Source organism: Lonchura striata, unplaced genomic scaffold, assembly GCF_046129695.1.
Source record: "Lonchura striata isolate bLonStr1 unplaced genomic scaffold, bLonStr1.mat Scaffold_502, whole genome shotgun sequence".
NCBI lineage: Eukaryota > Metazoa > Chordata > Aves > Passeriformes > Estrildidae > Lonchura > Lonchura striata.
In genome coordinates this window covers 1-7,196 of record NW_027461182.1, presented here as the reverse complement: position 1 = coordinate 7,196, position 7,196 = coordinate 1, and the positions used below count along the sequence as shown (strand labels likewise).

General features: G+C 48.9%; 1 long non-coding RNA gene across 1 annotated transcript; it reads right to left on the bottom strand.

Moving 5' to 3' along the window:
* Positions 1 to 1,761: 1,761 nt before the first annotated feature.
* Positions 1,762 to 6,739, bottom strand: LOC144248735 (uncharacterized). The gene is made up of 5 exons (XR_013342041.1): positions 6,595 to 6,739; positions 5,779 to 5,942; positions 3,995 to 4,165; positions 2,745 to 3,047; positions 1,762 to 2,311 (listed from the first exon to the last, which is right to left on the bottom strand). It is a non-coding gene; the product is annotated as an uncharacterized LOC144248735 (long non-coding RNA).
* Positions 6,740 to 7,196: the final 457 nt, after the last annotated feature.

Below are 7,196 nucleotides of genomic sequence, written 5' to 3'. Positions count from 1 at the left end.
GTGCCGTTACCGGGTCCACTCCGGATGCTCCCGCCCGCCGTCCCCCGTTGTCCCCGGCCCTCCCCCGGTGTCCCAACGGTGCCAGCGCCTCCAGGGCGAGCCCGGGCCCGGTCCCACCGCCCTCCGCCATCACGGCGGCGCCGGGCTCGCGACGCGTGGAGGACGACGGCCGGCGCGAGACAGAAATGCAGAAAGCGTTACGGTACGGACGGCGGCCTCCGAGGGATAAAAAGCCTCAACTGCGTTCTCGGACGGACGGCGTCTAGAGAGGGAGAGAAATCCTAAAATGCGTTGTGGTACGGACGGCGACCGTACAGGGACAGAAAGTATCAAATGCGTTATGGTACGGACGGCGGCCGTATAGGGACAGAAATTATCAAATCCGTTATGGTACGGACGGCGGCCGTACAGGGACAGAAAGTATCAAATGCGTTGTGGTACGGACGGCGGCCGTATAGGAACAAAAAGCCTAAACTGCGTTCTTGTACGGGAGGCGGCCGTACAGGGACAAAAAGTATCAAATTCGTTATGGTACGGACGGCGGCCGTACAGGGGCAGAAAGTATCAAAATAGTTATGGTACGGACGGCGTCTGGAGAAGGACAGTAAGACACAAAGCGTTTTGTTACGGACGTCGGCCGGAGAGGGACAGGAAGCCGCTCGCGCCGCCGCCATCCCCGGCGCCGCGGAGTCGCCTCCAGCCCTCCCCTCACTCACAGACACCGCCCCGCTCGCCGCTCGCTCCCTCCCCTCGCCCCTCCCGCCCCGTCTCGGCGGGTTTTGCAGGGCGCTGGCTGGGGGGCTGCAGTACCCCTTTCTGTCCACAAGGCGGCAGCACTGCCGCACGCCACCGCCGGGGGCCGCCGCTCGCCTCGGGGCCGCGGGCGGGGCAGGCGGCAAAAAAGAACGGGCGCCGTCCCCTGCGGAACGTCCTCGGTAGCAAATGCCCCGAAACATCTCGCGCGGAAAAGAACGCCAACAAAAAAAAAAACCCCTGCCTCTAACCCAACAAGAACCAAAAGAAAAAACCTTTTCTTTTAAACTGCATTTCAATGTATTTTATTTTTGTATTTTTCATATTTATATTCACATTCGGATTTATAATTCGGATTTAAAGGCCGGCAGGGGAGGGAAGAGGGACGGGGCACAGAGGAGGGAGAGAGGGGGAATGGAACGGAGTAGCGGGGCAGGGACAGGATAGGAAGGAGCCGGGTTTGGGGGGGACACGGAAACGGGGGAAAGAGAGGTAACTGAACACGGGCAGGAGGATGGAGCGGTAGAGAGAGGGACAAGAGGGGATCCTCCCGGCGCCCCGGCTCCGCCCCGGCTCAGCCCCGCCCTGCCCGGGATGCTGCGCTCGGCAGAGCTCGGCTCCGTTCGGCTGGACTCGGCTCCTCGGCCAGCTTCGGCTACTTTCGGCCACGCTCGGTTATTTCCGGCCGCATTCGCCTCCATTCGCCTCTTCGGCAAAGCTCGGCTCGCCTCGGCTGAACTCGGCAAAGCTCGGCTCCGCTCGCCTCCTCGGGCCTTTTCGGCTGCTTTCGGCCACGCTCGGCTATTCCCGCCCGTACCCGCCTCCATTCGCCCATTCCCACACCTCGGCTCCCTCCGCCCGGCCTCGGCTCCCTCCGGCTCACACATTTCCTCAGGGCACCTCATTCCACTGCGCACAAATTGCAGCCCCTAAAAGGCTTGCGGCTCTTTCAACACACACACACTTGCTCCTTTAGGACAAGAATAGTTACATCTAAAAGCAATTCCCTCATTTTGCATCTCCTTTTTATTTAACCCCCCCAAAATCCCATACATACCACAAGGAATGTGCAGTTCTGGTTCCCCCACCCCCCGTATGCTATTTGTACAAAGGACCTGGGGCAGCACACACTCGGGATTCAACCGAATAAAGCCCGGCTTCAATAATCAGAACTGACATTTCTTTACAAATTAGGTGCAGTTTTGTACAGTGCTGCGTACCCTCGGAGCCGAGTTGAGGAAAAAGAGCTACAGCACTAGAACCTAAGTTTTAGCAGCCAAGTCATTTGTAACTTGTGCCACAAAGTAAAACAAGCATAACTACAGTATTATCTGCTGAAGTTCTCCACTGTGGATTTCGGGTACAGCAGCACGTGCTTTACTCCCAACAAAAGCTGCTCAGGTGGGGGGAGCCGGGAAGCCAAGTCTCTCCACTTTGTCTGAACACCATCTTCCAGGAAGGTACTGCTTCCTCTCTCCCAGGCTCCCTTCAGCAAAGTGGCAAATACAGAATCCGGTGCCACAGGAGGCTCTTGGCTTACCTCCTTGTGGTTTTCAAACTGTTTAAAGCGAAACAAAAAGCATAAGAGAAAAACAGCGATGAGTATGAAACAAAAATCTCTTTAGCCACCTTTGGTTTGAGATGAGCTCTGAACTGAAGCTCTGGGAGCACAGGCGTGCAGTCCTGCTAGAACAGAGCTGCCCAGCAGTGTCCCCAGGGGCATCTGGAGTGTTCACACTGCTGAGCTGAGAAAAACTCACCAAACCCAGCCCAGGGGCCTGTGATCCTCCACCCACCTGGGGGAACTCCAGGTGCTGTAAACAGAGGCCACAGCGCACACCAGGCTCTGCTGTGCCCGGTGAGGAGTCTCTGTATGAGCCCTGAGCCCTGGCATCGCCTCCCAAACACCACAGAGACCTCTTGTGCCATCAGAGAAAAGCCCTGGAGCAAACGTGTGTCCCCAGCACGATCAACAAGAGATGCAGAATTACCTCCTCAATAAAAACGCTGTTTCTGATGGAAATGTAACCTCTGTCGACTACGAGGATTTTACAGGAATACTGGCTCAAGAATTCAGTGACTTCAGGGATTCCATACCACAGGTTCCTGGGACTGCTTGGGCATCCAGAGTCTATAGTATCGGTTAAACTGGTAGAGCTGAGGATACTTAGCAGCTTTCAGGGACTCGGTATCTTTGTCACAGAGCTGGAACGTCACGCAGGGAGCAAGGGGTTCTCTCGGAGAGTGCAGGAGGCCAGTGAAAACAGCACCAAGGTCCTCCACGACGTCTGCTCCTAGAAAAGCCAAATAAATTAAACTATTGACATGAGCACGGACACTGGGGCAACCTTCCTTACTTTGGGCCTTGCCAGCAGCCCACAGAGCCTCATGCAGAAAAGAACTGAACGAGATCAAAAAGTGTTCCTAGTGACCTAGACACATGCTCCTGGCCGCTGAGGTACCTGAAAAACCCTCCAGACATCATCAGCTCTTGCTGAAGCAAATAATCCACCTTCACTGTGTTGTGCCAAAAACACGCCCGGCCCTTAACAGGGAGAGACCCTGCCAGGCACCACCTCAGAGAAGACCCCGGCTGTACTGGGGGGGCACACCCAGCCAACGTGTACAAATTAAACAGAATTTTCTGTCAGAACTGGGACTTTCAGCACCCCCCAGGTGCTACTCGACTGCCACATATACACAGAGGGCTTCGTGAGGTGCTCTGGGGTTGGCCAGTCCTGCTCCAAGCCCTGCTGATGCCCCTGTGATTTTAACGCTGTCCTCAAGGAGGTGGTAGAACCTCACAGTATTTGCCCCTGGAGCTTAATTTCTGAAGTTTTCTTTGGGAAACGCATCCATTTCCTGCTTAAGAATGCAGTCCCCTCTCCCTGATCTCGGGAAGAGCTGCCTACAGGTATGGGAACCACCTCTCCTCTCCTCTGCCCTTAAAACACTGTGTTACTGAAGCCAACTACTTCCAGACCAAGACTGTCCATGCAGGCACAGTGTCCCTTCTCTTTAGGGTCAGGGAAAAAGGGCAGAAGTACCTACAGAGCTTCAATGCCCCTCTTGAGCACAAAACACCGTGAATCTGCACCTCCTTCTGCTTGCAGGGAAGATAATAAAGTGCCTCAAGGTAAAAAAATGATAAATGGTAAAAAATTATTGCAAGAGGGTAGAAATGATGCCACTTTCACTCCACTGCTAGAAATTACACATAAAACATAAAAAAAACCTGTACCTGTTCCATTTTCAGACTGAAGCAACAGTATATTCCTGGCTCCTAATGCAGCAGGGACAACAGCACTGAAAGGAAATGTTTGGATAATCACATCTTCATTTAAAAAGAACCCGATTTCTTCATCTAAGCCATCACTGCCTTCCATCAGAACAGCCAGCATATCCACGACATCTAATAAGTGAAGGAAAAAATGTAAGCAGAGGATCCAGACTAACTGGGAAAACAATAGAGGTAGAATGCAACATTCCAGGAACACAAGGTATCTTTTTAATTCCCCAAAAAAACACAAAACAAACAAAACAAACAAAAAACTCCACCAGAATGGAAACATTTTATACGGCTGCCGTGAGGACTTTCTTGGGTTGTTACTGATGTTTGGAGGCGTGTAAGAGCAGTTAACACTTGTGTTTGTGATGCTTTTGCTTGCTTTTGTAACTTTTCCTTTAGTACTTTAATAGTTTTAACTAAAAATGTTTGTTGCTTTGTTGGTAACTAGTTATCTTTCTTAGTGTATTTTTTATAGTTTAATTAGTTTTTAATGTATTTAATATACTTCTTGTAGAAGTATTACATTTTTGTAAAGCATAATGCTTTAATAATGATTTACGTATAAACTTAGGCACTCTAGTTTTTTTTATTGCTGTTGTTGCTTTATTAATAAATGCTTTAAAAGTTGGTTTGGTTTTTTTTGCTTAATTTTTATATATGCTGGTAAACTTCTTGGGTCTTTTACTTGATCTATAGCTCGTTGAGTTAGTTGCATTGCCTTTTGACATTTTTTAGGTTTTAGCATAGCTTGTGCCTTAGTGAGAAAATATGGTCTTAAGCTTATCAATTTATCTATAGTTACTTTGTGAAGAGGATCTTTAGGCTGCTTTTGCATAGCTACAGCTTTATTAGCTTCTGCTTGCTAGTGTGCACTAAATAAAAGTTTCTGATGCGGTGACAAAATAAGTTTAGCAAGACTTTTATAATTTTTTGGTAGCAATATATTAGTACTCTAAATATAATTTAATATTTGCTTAGTTGGTTTATTAGTTACTCTAAATTGACTCACTGTAGCTTGCAACTGTGACAACAATTTTTAATCTAACGGTGTAATTTGAGCTGTTAACCTTTTGCTTGCTTGCTGCTGAAAAATTATAGGATAAGCTAGTTCTGCTGCTAGTTCTAAAGTTTGCTTATTTTCTTTGTTTAGTTTTTCTTTTGTTAGAATTGCCTAAACTTCTTTTTGCTCTCTGGCCAGAGCCTTTGTTAGGTCAGACTTTGCCTTAGGGGTTGATTTACTGACAGACAAACTGTGACAAACCAGTGATCTCTGTTTGGGGGGGCTGGAGGAGCCGTGGGCTCACAACGCGACTCTGTTTCCATGTCCTCAGGCACGGGTCGCAATGGAGGTAACTCCACTGTAGACACAGCAGGTGGCATGGAAATACTAGGTAATTAATTTTTTCTGCTATAACTTTCATTCTTCTCTAGTGTAGAAGTTGCTTGTGCAGCAGCTTTTTTTTCTGCCTGATGTTGTAATAACTCATTGTGAACTACCTTTTACAACTTTTTTAGCTTTTTGGCTGTCTTATCATCATCCAAAATGTCTTACTATAGTTTATCTTTAAACTTACGCTACTTAGACAACTTATGTACTGTATGAGGATTTATAAAGAACCCCTTAGCATACCTATATGTTAATAACCTTGGCAGATCTTTATGTAAATCAATGTTTTTAATCTGCCTTTTCTGCAAGAATGCAGTAAATAAATCATATGCTGCTTGCCTCTCCATACCTCTATTGTCAGCGCTGTTGCAGCCCTCCGAGGTCGTCGGCAGCACGTATCGGCCAGGCTTGCCTCTGCAGTCACCTGGGGCACGGTGCACTCTATTTCAATTCAGGACCTGAACTCTTTTTCCTCACTCCAACGTGGCGCCCATCACATCGAGATCACCATTTCTGTGGAAAAATGACGGGAGACAAGTCTATTTTATAATGTTAATAAGTTTCAGTTTATTCTAAGCACGCATGTACAGTTATACCCGTTATAATGAAGCTCATGCATATTGCAAAACTTAGGCTCCTCATTGGTGTCTCTAGAACAGGTCAAGCCCGCCTTTGGGGCTTTTTACGCTTGCTTTGTTTTCCCTTACACTTATCTCTTTGCTGACCTTCTGCTGCTGGGAACCAGCTCACCCAAGGACGTGTGATATTGTTGCTACATCCGCTATTGCTGCACTCTGCAGTTTTCAGCTACTGCTTCACTAACTGCACGTAGTCATGGCCTCTGTCCCGAAGCCACTCATCCACAAAACTCTCCACACACCGATCCGAATTTTTTGGCTCAATTCCCATTTTTTTTTTTTTTTTGCCTTTTCCCCATTTTTTGCCTTTCCCGCATTTTTGGGCTCCTAAACCGTTTCTTTGTGCGATTTTCCCACATTTTCAGATCTTTTTCCCACTTTTCGGCTCTTTCGCCGACTTTGGTCACTTCCCCCCCATTTCCGAGCTCCCCGAACCCATTTTCGCCCTTCCCCAATTTTTGGTCTCTTTTCCCATTTTTGGCCACTTTCCCGCCATTTCCGCGTTCTCCCATCCCGTTTCCGGGCACCTTTTCCCGCTTTTTGGCCTGTTTTTCCCGTTTTTTCCCTTTTTTTCCCCATTTTTCGGGGCTCTCGCCTGGCACATTTCCCGCATCCGATCCCTCATGGCGGCCGCGCACGCGCAGGAGCGACCACAGAGACGGTCCATAGAGATGAATGGGAGGTCCTCCAGGAGCATAGAGACGAGCCGAAATTTCTATAAAACCATAGAGACGAAACGGAAGTCCTCCAAAAACCATAGAGATGAGCCGGAAGTTCCATAATAACATAGAGACGAACCGGAAGTCCTCCAAAAACCATAGAGAAGAGCCGGAAGTTCCACAACACCATAGAGACGAACCGGTAGTCCTCCAGAAACCATAGAGATGAGCCGGAAGTTCCATAATACCATAGAGACGAACCGGACGTTTTCGAGAAACCATAGAGATGAGCCGGAAGTTCTGTACAACCAGAGAGATGAACCAGAAATTCGCCAGAAACGAGAGAGATTAACCATTGTGGTACGGACGGCGGCCGGCGCGGGACAGAAATTCGCAACGCGTCGTGGCATGGACGACGGCCGGCGCGGGACAGAAAGCCGCCGTCGGCGCCGGCATCCTTCGCCGGCGCC